Source organism: Serinus canaria, chromosome 14 (genome assembly GCF_022539315.1).
Source record: "Serinus canaria isolate serCan28SL12 chromosome 14, serCan2020, whole genome shotgun sequence".
NCBI lineage: Eukaryota > Metazoa > Chordata > Aves > Passeriformes > Fringillidae > Serinus > Serinus canaria.
In genome coordinates this window covers 6,795,164-6,807,584 of record NC_066328.1, presented here as the reverse complement: position 1 = coordinate 6,807,584, position 12,421 = coordinate 6,795,164, and positions in this window count along the sequence as shown.

Genomic DNA, 12,421 nt, shown 5'->3' with positions numbered 1-12,421 from the left:
GTAACAACACGAGATTTGGCTGGGTGGGGGTTGTTGCTGGGGGGGTTCCTTTCATGGTTTGTGCATTACTTTTCTCAAACCTGTTAGAAATATAAGCATTTTAGGAATTCCCAAATTCTTTCCATACTAACATTACCAGAAAAAAATACTGATAACAAAAGGAATTTTCAAACAAAACCACGTTGAGGTTAATCCTGAAGTACAAACATCCACAAGCATCTCGGCAAATCCCTGTTTTGTTCTAAACATTTTGAGTGCAGCTTCTAAAATACTGTTTCATACAAAACTGTATTCTAATGCAGAAGGGTTGAAAATCCTGTTTGTTTGTTTACCTGTTTCGTGAGCTGCTATTCTGATATCTGTAGAGACCCAAGTTATAATTCACAGTAAGGAATGGGTGAGTTTAGAAACAACAGGTCACATACACCTGAAAAGAGGGGAACCTAAAACCAGGCAAGGTGTTTAGGAGTTGGGCTTTCAAAACCAAGAAGTATCTGGATATGAAAGTAGAAAACTTACCATTCGCTCAGTGAAACAAAAGAGCTAAACCAAAACCAACTCTGCTAGATGAACATTTGAGGACAAAGAAGCTGAAGAAAATTTTGGAGACCTGGTCTAGTGGTAACAGGCACTGAATACAGAATCAATGTCTGAGTGAGCTCAAGGATTTGCATTATCAGCTACTGGTTAAAGTTTTTTCCACATTATTCTTTGAGGGCTGAACTATCAATAAAAGACACATACAGCCAAGTCAATCTGAATGCTGTTCTTTCCCATTCCTTACCTATTGAGACACTGCTGCTGTTGCCCCAGCACACCTCCCCAGCAGACCACCTCTGCAGTGACCAGTTCTCAGATCTCCCATTCGCCTGTGCTCACTGGCAGCAGTACCCCTGCACTGTAAGAGAAAGGTTGCTGAAGTTAGAACATATCACAAAAGAGATTTAGCTTTAGGATTCATGAACGTTTCTGATTTCCTCCTTTTCCACCCCCTAATTTTTTACCAGGGAAAAACATTAATAGTGACCATCATTAACAGTTTCTCCATATAGATGAGGAAAATGTTCTTTCTAGCACAAATAGATAACAGACATAATATTTTTATCCTATAAAATCATAAACTTTGTGCATGTCCTTTTTGAATTTTCATTTTCAAGAAAAGCAGACAAAAACAGAGCTTCTAGAGGTAGCAGTAAAAAAAAAAAAAAAAGCTCCTAACCTCAGAAAGGAAGAAATAATCAATTATACTGGGAATATCAAGCCAGTCTAGTAGCTGGTGGTTTTAATTCTTCATGTCAAAATTTAGAACCATGTAGGAAACAGTTTCATGTTTATTGACTTCAAATAATTGAGATTTCTGTCTTCTGGAATCTGTGAAACAGCTCTATTCACCTGCTTTGTTCCTGATCTCCATTTTCAGGTGGAACAATTTAAATAGTGTATCTTTCACTGCCAGGCTCCTTCATGCTGTCAAGGAAGAAAGTTTCAGTTTTACTTTTTATTTTTCAGGTCTCCTTATGCTTATTTAATGAAGCATAAATATGGATGGCACCTTTTCCCTACAGCAGCTGAAAACATACAAAAATATATTCAGCTGCAAAAGCACCTCTTTTTTAGCCAGTCTTTAAACAGTTCCCTTGGTTTCCATTATTTTTACAGAGACCTTTACTTCTTTCACACATGTGAGCCATCCCATCTCCAAAATGGCTGTCCACATAAACTCATCACACTGGTGTCAGGAAAAGAAAAAAACATATGGAACACTCAGAACAAGACAATCCTTTCACACAGAGATCCATATTACTCTTAACTTCATTTTCACTTCTTATGAGCTTAGTGCTCAATACTGATGGCTATGTCATTCTTTCCTCTTTAACTGTAATTAACCCTACAAAGAGTCTGTCAGGACTATTTCAAAGTGCTTATTGCCTAAAATATTGATCACTGATAAGTTCTTCTCAAAATACATCTAGAAGTACCAGAATTTTGTGGATATGCTATTTTCTGTTTCTGGATTGAAACCATCAGTTTTTGTCAGAAATACCTTGTCAAGCATTCCCTGTGCCAATGCCAGAGTTCAAAAACTTAGGCACCACTGAAAAATCAGAAAAGATTTTATCAAAATGTACAACTGAAATGTCTGCAGGAGACAAACTGCACATGTTTTTTTTTCCCTTCAGTTTTCTAGACCTCTATCTCATTTGGTAAACATGTTGTCTGAATAAAGTATTGCCTATTCTCCTTTTTCCTCATATTCCCCCTCGTGTTCTGTAGCTCATGGCCATCATTTGTCTATATGCGAGGAGATTTTTCAGCTGGATCTCTGGGGCTCAGTTTTGCCTTTCTACAAAGAGAAGGTAAAATACAGAAAGGAAGGAGGGAAGGTAAAGCTCCAATTAATTTGTCTTGAGTGAATAGGCAAACAGGTGCAGCTGAGCAGGGATCACCCCTCAAAAAAACTCATATTCTTTTGGTGACATTTAATTATACTTTTCAAAATATCTCAGCTCTAAAAAACAGGCATTTCATTTCAAAGAAAGGAGAACAGAGCAACATTCTCTTGTACAGAGATGAGAAAACACATCTATGAATCATAGCAGAAAGCCAGCTAACCCTGCAGCAGATTCTTCTGCCAACCTAACCTAGAAAGGACAGAGTATGAAGGATTTCTGCATTTACTCAAACTAAAACATTCATGAGCCTGCAATATTAACACAACCCCACAATAATTCCCAGAGACAGAGCCCTGCTCCTCAGCTGGGACACTCCAGTCCAAGCTGACACATTTCATTATGGCTTGGTTGTATTTCCAGAGCCTTTTGGGGTACGCCAAAAGGGCTCAACTACAAAGCTGATCAAGTATCCACTGTGCACTAATGTAAATTTTACAGCTGGGCTTTCTGGAAGATGACAGATTTTGTACACTGCGTGGATTCTAGAGTTCCCATAAAGTGTGAAAGAAGAGTGACTTCTAGAACCAGAGGAACAGGTTGCAGGACTTGGAGCTGTACTCCAAGTCTCAGCCAGCAGAAAATGAACACAGCATTTGGAGTACACAGCGGTAAACGTAAAATAAAAAGAAGAGATCCTAAGATGTTATTTCATCCATTAGGGTGCAAATTCCACAATTTCTGTGGAAATATAAGAAATAATTAGTCCTGAGAAAATATTCCTCCTACTGAAGGACAACAGAAAAATTACAGGCTCTAGAATATAGGTAACAATTAAAAATGTGTCACTTTTTCTTTCTCAGTGCTTCCTTCTTCCTTTAGTATTCAACACAGTCCAGACATTTTCATTACAGCTAATGTTAAGAATGGTTACCCAACCTCAATACCCACTGGGCAGGAAGTTCTAAGTCATGTACATTTCTTCTCAAAAAAAAAAAAAAAAAAAAAAATAAAACAACAAAACAAAATAGGAATAAAATAACCAGATTTCATGCAAAAGCTCCATCAAAGTCCTGGAAGAAGACTTAGAAAATCACTGACTTTTTTTTTTTGCCACAACATTTACTGTAGTGCTACTTTTGGAGTAAAATATATTTCTCTCTGCACATAAAGGGTGTGTTCCTCAGTGACAAAGGCCATCCCTGAGAGATGGGTGCAGCAGGCACTGCTCAGTAATGGTTTTATTGCAGGTGAAGCCTGACTACAGAAAAAAAAAAAGTTGCTCCACAACACATCAGACTTGCCTTAATTAGGAATGCCTTTAATCTTGTCTTGGATAGGGAGTTATTACAGATGAGTTACATTCAGACTAGGGGCTCTTTGCCTCTGTTCATTTCTACAGAATTTCAGGAAAAATCTGCATGTGGAGATGGGCCAGGGAAACTGAAATATAATTCCACATAAGAACATATCATCAGATCTCAAAGGTATAGAACCCAAAATGAACTTTCATTTACAATTGAATGAACAAACCTCTTCCTTCTACTTAGACAAACCATTTTCCAATACATCATTTTTAAGCCCTTTGTGGACTTTTAATTATACAGCCTGATAACTGCTGAGATACCTGCAAAACACCTTACAAAATACATGAATATTTTATTTAGGTGGGTGATCATAGTTGATGTTGCTTACCCATGAACTTTGACATTCCCTTATGTAAAATTCAAGTTTCAGCTTGAAGTGAGCCCATGGATAACAATTTGGGTGCCATAGTACAAGGCAGCACAGGTCTATTTTGGTGTGTTTACTGCATGTATAAATACAAGCATCTTTCCATCCTCCTCACAAAACCACCTTTCACAATTTATTATCTCTTGCTAAAGCCTACTGTTGGCTTGATTGAAGTGTGTAGGTTGCACTATACTTACCTGCAAATAAAGCACCTGCTTTTGGTTCTTAAGTTACTTCAGAAGCTCTCCCTGTTATTACATCCTTCCTTTTCAAATTATGAATTTCACACACTTTGCTGCTTTTGTGTTTCATTTAAAGCCTTGTTTATTGGTAGCACAAAAGTAAAACTTGACTAGTAATGTCTGCCTTTTTCTTTTCATGCTTTCCCTCAAGGGATGCAATTCAACTCATATTATTGATGTGAATTAGTCATTTCTGAAAGTCTTTCAAGTCTGAAACAAGCAGGTTTCTACTTTTTCTACATTCAGAAAGAGGGAAGAATCAAATTAGAGAGTTTCCATCCTTTCGTACATGATTTAATGACAGAGCATATATAATCATCTTTCCTAACAGATACTGTTGAAGTTAAAATCTGTATCTAGATGGACTACTGTACCCAGCCAAAATCAGGTTTTCTGTGACAGGACCAGAGGATTGCTTCCTATGACTTCTTCAAATGTAGGGTTGTTTTTACAAACAAAAGACTGCTACATCTCAAAAGCCTTAAGACAACCATGGAAAATAAATAAAGTAGGTAAAACAAATTACCTCTATGGTTGATTTTATTTAATATAAAATTAAAATTTATTCATTTGGTACACATGTTTTATTACCATTTAAACTATTTTATATTCTTTACAAAATAAATCACTCACTTTAGCTGCATTCAGAAATGTATAATGAAAAAGACAATTCTACCAAGTTGTATAATACCTAACTCTGTAAAAGAGTTTTTATCCACAGACTGCAATAACTATATTATCACTCACGTTCATGAAATGTTCAGACAAGCAGTATTTTCCCTTAGTCCTATTTTCCAAATTAGATAGGTCTGTTCACTGTAACAGAGAACACATTAGATCTTCAGATTATGTGAAAACATAGTTGTCTGCTATTTCCTTTAGCTTTTCTCTTTTGGTAAAATGCTCAGCACGGTTAAAAAAAAAAAGCTAGAAAAACCAACTCTGCTGGAACAAGGGGTAGGTTTGGGATTTTTTTTTTTCAAAATTGGCTGGAGTTAGGAAACAAACTGAAAAACTACTAGACAGCCTAGGTTTTATCCTCAGGTACTCCAGGAGTGAATGTGGCTTATACATCAGTTTATATGTATCCATATGCACACAAACCCAAAATGACAAGGACTCTCAACATTGTGACTCCAACACTAAGCTGTGCACATTGACTTGGTCATGTGGATTTCTATAAGTCCAGTTAAATGCAGGTTACTGAATTCCAACCGCTTATTTTAAAAGCTACAAAAGTTTGCTTTCCATGCTAGCTTTGCAAGGAAATAAATTATACAGATGCACTGCCAGCCTGTTGGTTCTTATCCTTTCCCTCATAACTTTTGAATGAATTGGCTAATTTTCATCAAACTTGACAAGAGGACTCTGTCTAAAAGATTTGAAGTTCCAACAAGTTTCCATGAGAACTGACAGTTGAGTAGGAGATAAAGACTGACATGAGTCTTCCCAGTGAGGAAAATATTGCTGTGTAAGCTCAGCAATTATCTATTATGCTTGAGATACATACACAATCATCAGCTGGTGGATATCAGCCACACAATCCTCTTGCATGGAATTTGGAAGCAAATACAGGTCTCCCATTTTTCTGCCATCCACAGGCTGGGAAACAAGGGAGTGGTTGGCAGTATATTTTGTGGGTTTTAGCAATGAAAAGTGAATGAAGAAGGGAGCTGTAATTTGATTGGACATAACTTCATTTGAAACCAAGCTTCAGCATGTACACCGCAACCATATAAATTTGTTAAAGCTCCAAAGTGTTTATAGTCATGACCCACTATAATCTGAAACAGTAAAACCCAGGATCAGGCTGGAAACCATCCCTGTGGCACTTACAGAGAGTTAACAAAGCTGCCCACAAGTTGCTGTTTGCATTCTCCAGGGCAAGTTAAAGGAGTACCTTGGGGTGCCAGCACTTGCTCCAGGAGGCCACAGGCAATCACAGCCTGTTTTGGCTGGATGCACAGGAGCCCTGCTGGGAATTGCCCCATTGGCACTGGGGTTGCTGGTGACACATCCCATGATAACACCTGAGTAACCTGAATCTTTTTGAATGCTTGATACACTGTGAAAGAACTCTTGTACCTTTCCAGGCCTTTGTCTGACGTTCCTTGGCTCACATGAAACTGGGAGATCCCCAGTGATGCTGGTTCCTTGCCTCTGCCCAGCTCTGCTGATGGTAGCCCCTGGCTCTGAAGGTTACGCTGTTTCTTTCCTGTCTCCTCAGCCAGTCTCACCAAAGCCATGTAAGAAGGAAAAACAAACTCCTGTCAGTCCTTACCTCTGTTTAGTTCCCCTGCTTATTCAGGAAAAGGATTGCATTACCTTTGTATGCAAAGGCATCACACCAGGACCTCGTGTCCTGTTATTTTTCTACTACTATGAATCCTTGATCTTTTCCAGTCATTGCTTCCAAAGACAGTATTGCATTCTGCTGATGAAGTACTTCACTTACATCTGCTCAGACCTAATAAACACTCCAGAACTGGAGGTCCATCACTGTTACTCAAAATACTTGTTTGAATTATCATTTAGGCAGTCATATCCCTCCCTCATTCAGATGTTGCAGAGCATAAATGATAAGAAACCATTCCAAAGAAATCTGCATTGCAGTCATAATCAAAGTGAGTAAATAAAGAAAAGCTGACAGGCCCTCACACAAATTGCTGTGATCTTCACAGAGAAAGATAATGGTTTCCTTCTTTTCATTTTAATACAGCTTTTCTTCTAGATTCAGAGGCCTTCATGTTAAATTAAATATTTTTAGCACCCACACGACCATGTAGAATTAAATTGCAGCAGTTCCTTAGCATCTAAGAAAGAAAGCAATGATAGATCACTGTGATTCTCCTGTCCTTGTACAGAATCAAAGAATCGTTTACTAATAGACTGAATGCTTCCAAAAGCAGAAATCACACAGCTCCATCTTGTGGAAGATGAGATTCCTTGTGAAATGTCAGCTCAGTTCATCTTCTGTCTTTGATAATGATTTAGCCTTAGATGTTTAAGTTTTACTTACCACAAATATTTCCTTTCATATGTGCTTTACACAACTTCACCAAGAGCAGGAGCAATCTCCCCAGTTTTTATTTATATTCTCCTGTTTTATTTAATTTACCCACAGCATTCTCCCAAACTGGTCAGTACTTCAGCAGTTCACATTTGTACCAAGTGGTGCAGAATCAGCTCTCTCATGTTTTTCTATCCTCTTTCTTTGTCCTGAAGGAGCTTGAACACCTTGCAAAAGTGTTCTCAGTGAATATACCATACATAATACTAACTATATTTGATTTTCAGCCTAGTGGTGCTTCTTAGCAGGAAACATTTTCAATACAGTTTAGATGACATAAAAATGCAGAGCAGCAGAGTTTGTCTCATTCATGTAACCCAGAACTTGGATCTGTAACGTTTCCATAATCTAATGCCATTAAAGTAAACCAAGTCAGAACTACTTTTAGGTCAGATGAACCAAGTAACTTTTCACAACACTACAAAAAATGTCTTCATGAGTTCTGGAGACAACTGCGGGATTGGTCCTTATTTCCTTGATACAGAATCTTTATCCTTTTGAGAGCTTTGGAATGGTTTGGACATCAAAACCTAGCACCAAAACATGCACTCAACATAAACCTCTGTGCCACACTGCCAAAAAAAAAATGAATGGTTATAGTTTTGACTATACATTGTACTTTGGGATAGCATATTAAACCACATGTACCAACACAGGGCTACAAACTGAAATCCACCAAGATAAAAGTTCCTTGGGCTTTAGTATGGAACTCTTCATAAAACTTCAGTGTATTTGGATGTTTCCAGCAAACCTTGGTGTTTGAAGAAGGTATTTCTCATAAGCCACAGTCAAATGTAAAACTTCTCTATGAGATTATCCCAGCCCACATTCACTGAAGTTTTCAGAAAAAGCAGAAGTAATGTGACTCATGGGACTACTCACAAATGACTCTGGAAACTTATTTCCCATTAATTTTCAACTGAAATGCGTGAGTGGTCAAAAATGACCACAAACCTTCCCTCAAGTCTTTTAATTTAATTAAAACTATAAATGACCCTAAGTATTTTCATCTTTTAATTAGGTTTAAATTAATTTCCAGTGTAAGAGCCAGAAGTCCTAAGAGAAAAGTAAGGAATTGCTCACAGAAACTTTTATCCAAATCTGCATGATGAATGTCAGCATGATAACCAAAACCAGCTGCTTAATAAAATACTGGTTTTGGACTATATTAATACATATAGGCAAAAGAAAAAACTAAGAGAAAAATCTCCTAAAAATCATCCAAAATATGTATTTTTAACTAGCATTCTGGGGCCCAAGGGGGGAAAAAAATAGAATAGCATCATGATTGTTTCCCTACAAAGGATATTCCTTATTGTCCTATTGAGATGATTCACCACCACTTCACTCCCCTGAATTCATCTTCCATACTGAGAAATGTTATGGCATTCCTTCCTCCTGGTAGAAGTCAAAATAGCAACTTTCACATAATGACTGACAAGAAAAAAAAAATCTCATTTCTTCCGCTAACCTTTATTGTATCAAATTTCAGGAACAGTATCAACTTGATTTTATTTTACTAAGTCTTGAAGTGATCTTTGTTTCTCTCAGAAGTATTCATATGACTATGAAACACTAAAAACCAAAATCCACAGAGGGTATGAAGACAAAAAGCCAAAGGAAAAGACCTTCCAAGGTTCACACGCCACCCCACTAACAGCTGTCAATCCTGACAAGAAACAGCTGCCTCTGAACATGGGGGGATGTGAGAGTTCATCTCCGTCCCATCACTCTTTGGGCCATGTTTCAAAATCTGCCAAGAAGGTTGGCAATTAGTGCCAATCATGACAGGTTTCTCTGTGATACAGACACCTATTCAAGAGATACTGGATTCACACTATCAAACTACTTTGCATCTGTATCTAAAGACCCTCTGTATGACTTTGCAGCCTTCAGTTACTACCAAGATTAGCCATGTACATATTGAAACCATATTCCTCCATCATAAAAACACTACACTGTGCAGTTTACAGCTGGAAGGTCTCTTAAGCTTTTTAAGAAGGTGCCAAGAGACATCAACTAGAAAGAACAAGTAATTTGTCCACTAAAGCTGCAACTACTTCCTTCCCCAAAAGCAGAGGATTAAAAATCATGGTAATCAGGATAAATATTGAGAAAGTATTAAAGCATTTTTATATGACAAACCAGACATCAACAGAGTCGCTGACTATTACAACTGCTACGATTAACAGTTTATAGTGATACACCGTGTTGCCAATGTTGCTTAGCAATCACATAATTACACATATTTCATCAGCCTTAACCTAGGTATTTTCATTACCTTGATGCATACCATTAAAATTCAAATGTTATCAAAATATGACATTAGAAATAATTTAGTATTTCCTATTATACATTGAAAAAATATATGAGTAAATGCTATTTTTGAGGCAGATCATTCTAGTTAAAAAAAGGACAAAGGACAGTATAAACACCTCCATCTGCTTGTTTCCCACTCATTTATCTATTCCTCTTCTGATCTGTGAGCATTTTGAATAAGGTATTGAAAGTGCAATCCCAATTTCCTGGTAATCTAAATGGGAGATTTGACTGCAGGAGAAATCAAACACCAGCCTTAGAGCAGAGGAAAATAAAAAGTGAAAAGCCTGAAAGACTTTGCAGGTAAGCAGTGTTAATGTAAAGGCCGTTGTTTCATTATGCATGAATAGGAGTATGATTCTTTGGATTCTAAAGTACTTTAATCAATGTTCAAGGGTTTTTAAGAACCTCATTATGTACCTCTTTTACAGGATTATGAATATTTGCAGATGGGGTCATGTGGTAAAGCTTCAAAGGCTAAAAAGTTAGATCAAGATACATTTTTCTAAAACTCTTCAAAATATTTCAAAATCAGAAGAGTGGCCCAATATATATTGCCACATTCAAAGTATCAACCTTCCCTTTGCATTTTAGCAACATCAATTTTTCATATATATATTATATAAATTATGTAATATATTATATACTTTATATTTTATATTATATATATTACGGTTCTCCTTTCTCACTGCTTTCCTGTGACAATGATGTCTGCACCATTTTATCCAAAAGTAGCAAGAGTTTCATTCAAATTTAAAAAAAAAAAGTACAAAAGTAAAGCTCTGTATACTAAAGATTAAGTTGATTAATTTAACTTAACTTACTTAGCAACAATGGGCAAGGATTAATAAATAGACTTAGATTATAGGTGACCACCTCTACAGCAGTTTTGTGCTTCTTCTGAGGAGTTTCCTGCTCATTAGAGGAACAAGAAAAATCAAAGTGCAATAATTAGGATAGTCTACAAAGACAGAATGGGGTTTGAACAGCGACACTGCTTGAAAAAAAGGATGTGGAAGGAGTCTGGACAGAAAATTTTTCCATCTTCAGCTCTCTGTTCATAAGCAACACTACTGGAGGCTCTCCTGGAAGGCAAAACCCAGAGTTAAGCACATGGTCTGATGTTGTCATCTTATTACAGGGGTTCCATACTGTTGTCTCCTTAGCACAAAAGTTTCAGACCTTCTTGGTGTTTTCTCCTGGGCAGCTCCTCAGAGCACTGACTCTTCCTTCTTCACAAAGCAGCCAACTGACTCCAGTTCCCTTCCCACCCACCCACCCCACTCTTTCATAGCACTCTTCTTCTCATTGCTTACACCTGTGGCCTGTTAAAGTCAGGCCTGTTCCTAATCTTTGATAACTGGCCCAGCTGCAACTCCTTAGGGGTGAGATTACTTTCTACACCATCTTTAGTATCCTATATTCTATCCCCCTACAGTCTGACAGCACAGGAGGGACACATTGCAACATATTGCAGCCAAAAAAGCTTTCAAATGGGGGTATGGTGAAATCCAGAAAAAAAATAGTTCAAACTGAAGATTTTTTTTATTTGTATCCATCTGTAAGGGGTGTCAGTCTCACTACCTCTTACCTTTGTCAGCCCCACAGCCCCTGGAGAAAGACTGACCTCTGACTCTCATCCCATGGGCACCATATCCTGAGAGGAGCCCTGCCAGGTGTTGTTTTCAGAAGCAAAATGGGTTTTGGATAGGGTGGAGAGGACTGATGTCTGTGAAGAGCCTCCAGAGGGGAGACAGTGGTTGATAACAGCACAAAGGAAGAACAAAAGTCAGATTTGGTACCCCAAGAATGTGTCAAAGGAGGCATAGCAGAGGAAATAATACCCATAATGAGTTATTAACGGTACTGAAATTGTACCATTCATTTGTTAAAATTGAATATGCTTGACTGTAAATTTTCTTGTCAGTCTATATATTTTGATTTTGTGCACCGCACAACTCAGCAGTAAATTACTGCAATTAACTTTGATTCCTTAGGATCCACAGCACCAGCATTTCCACATCTTGTGACTGAGGCTAGAATTCAATTCTAAATTCTTGTCTAAAAAGCCTTTACAAAGTAAGTAGTTACTCTGAAAAGTGCTGACAAACTTCAGCAGAAATTCTACACAGATCTATTTCTCATAAGAAAAATATTTCTTAAAAAAATCCAAAGAAAATTTAGTTTATCCATCACAGTAAAGTTTGAAAAAGAGCTGAACAGCCTGAGTTAATTCCTTAACAAACACCTTATGTATTCAGTCACCATTTTTGGATTCCAAAGACAGACATTTCACTGAGAATCTTCGCTTACAGATAAGATGTTTTTCATGCTGATCCTTTTAAATTTTAGTAGCACATCCACTGTGAAAGTAGCACCGTTCCATCTGTGCCCTTCTAGAGAGTCAGACGCTTTATCTCATAACAAATCTGCGTAGCTCAGGTTTTTGGCTGTATGAGTACAAAAGAACTTGACACAAACAAACTGCAAATAATCAGACACGGTGTAACTCTCTGAAGAAAGTTAGAGCCCTACCATGGTTAGGAGAAACCACAAATCACATGTCAATAGAGGGTGGGCAAGGGAGGAGAGACAAAATATTAGAATTCGGGGGACCAAGAGATTACACAGTAAAAAATCTGCCAGGAAATAGCAAGTAATAACCC